The sequence below is a fragment of the Lactuca virosa genome, chromosome 5 (genome assembly GCF_052849685.1).
Source record: "Lactuca virosa cultivar CGN04683 chromosome 5, Lactuca_virosa_CGN04683_v6, whole genome shotgun sequence".
Taxonomy (NCBI): domain Eukaryota; kingdom Viridiplantae; phylum Streptophyta; class Magnoliopsida; order Asterales; family Asteraceae; genus Lactuca; species Lactuca virosa.
In genome coordinates this window covers 175441543-175443928 of record NC_136430.1, presented here as the reverse complement: position 1 = coordinate 175443928, position 2386 = coordinate 175441543, and positions in this window count along the sequence as shown.

Here is a 2386-nt window from a genome sequence, read left to right as displayed (position 1 = left end):
TAACTACATGCTACGTTTGTACACTCATTTGGTGCCAAACGAAACGTCTCACTAGAACCTTAATCAAATTTACGCGAATAAACATGAAATGTATATTCCAGACCCAATAAACATGTAAATGCCCAATAAACATGTAAGTGGACAACTAAGGCCCACTAAGCATGTAAATTATATTCCAGGCCCAATAAGCATACAAGGTATATTCCAGGCCTAATAAACATGTAAGTGGACAACTAAGGCCCACTAAGCATGTAAATTAGATTCCAGGCCCAATAAGCATACAAGGTATATTCCAGGCCCAATAAACATGTAAGTGGACAACTAAGGCCCACTAAGCATGTAATTTATATTCCAGGCCCAATAAGCATATAAGGTATATTCCAGGCCCAATAAACATGTAAGTGGACAACTAAGGCCCACTAAGCATGTAAATTATATTCGAGGCCCAATAAAAGTATAAATGACATAATTGATCCGTGGTTTGTTACATTGATTGTGTAAGCTTCGTTGTTTATTAAAATGACATAAAAAGCCCACTTTTTGTAAAAAAACATTTTCGGTCCCAAAAACCAAAAATTTACAATTTTGGCACATTTTTGGTAAAAATGACATTTTAGGTCCTTTAAAACCAAAGTTTGCATTTAAGGCTAGTTTTAAGTAAAAATAACATTTTTAACTCACTTTTGTCAAAAATAACATTTTTGGCTTAATTTTATGAAAATGTGCATTCTCGGTCCATTTGTAAATAAATTTATCTTTTTGGCCCAAGTTTTAAATAAATTTACATTTTCAGTTCTTCTTATGAAAAATTTACATTTTTGGCACAACTTTGCTGAAAATGACACTTGAGCCCACAAAAGTCCAAAAATTTACAATTTTGGCCCAAAAACCGTGAAAACCCAAAAATGAGGCCCATTTGTGAAAATTTACACTTTTAACTCTTTTAAAATCACAAATTCCATAAGGATTCATATTTACCAAAAATAACTCTTTTTGGTCCCTTAAAATCGTGAGTTACATATAATAACCTCATTTTTTATTGTTTTGCCATTTTTGGCCCTTTTATGTAATTTTCTTAGTTTAAGCAAGTTTGAAGTATTTAAAAACCTTTCTTTACATAATAAGTTTGCAATAAATGTTATGTTCTACAAATATCATCATATTTTATCATACTTTCAAGTTCATGGAGTTTATAACACATAATCACACATATATCATGAAAAACACACAAAATCATGCATACACACATAGATATACACAAAACAACTTGTATTCTCCCCCAAAACATAGGAAACACCAAAAATAGGGGGTATGAACTCACATTGGTTTGAAGATTTCGGTTTTTGATGAAGAATGATGAGGATCTCGGCCCTAGGAGCTTCTTAGTGGAGTTTTTCGAACTTAAGATGGATCTAAGGGCATGGATCACGAAATGATATGTTAAGGAGTGAAGATTATCATAAAATGAAGTTAATCATCAAACTTAAAGAGTAGCTTACCCAATGAGTGATGATATTTGAAGAAAAACTTGGTGAACACACCCTAGTTCACGAATTTTTGAGGGATGAAAATGAGAGAACCTTAGATGGATTTGATAGGAGGATTTGTAGTGTTGGGCGTTTGGAATGGAGAGTAGTGAGTGAAGGGGGCTTTGGCCGTGAATAAGAAGAAGAGGGAGAGAAGAGAGAAGTGAGATGGGACATGCATGGATAAATGAGTTTAACATGGATATTTGATGGATATTAAACATGGATACTCACCATGCAATGGTGAGGTGTCTTCCTCACAATTTTCCCATATTATATATATATATACATATATATATATATATATATATATATATATATATATATATATATATATATATACTCAAATTCGAGAATGAAAGGAGAGAAAGGAAAATTTTGGGCCATTATTGAGTATTTTCGAAATTATAAGGCTCATTATAGGAGTTTTCGGCCCATTGGGCCCATATAAGGGTTTACGGCCCAAAATGATAAGGAAAAAAAGTTTACGGCCCAATGAAGCTTAAGAAGTTAGTTTACGGCTCAATAGGGCTTATGAAACCATTTACGGCCCATTAAGGCGCATGATGACAAAGTGAGACATTTAGGCCCAATAAGGCCCATGAGAAGTCTTATGGCCCAAAATGCTATTATTTAATTAATATGGGTCCAATTAGGGCCCAATTGAAGACTTTTAGCTTAAAAGAATCAAGTTGAGGTTTTATTGGTCCATTAAGCCCTATAGATGATTCATGGCTCATTAAAATGTTTGATTCGGGATATTAGGGTTTCAAACCCATAGTTGAGTATATGAGATGTGTTTAATTAAGTTTTGAACTTCACTCATGAGTTTTGATTCAATTGGTTGATTTTGAATGAGC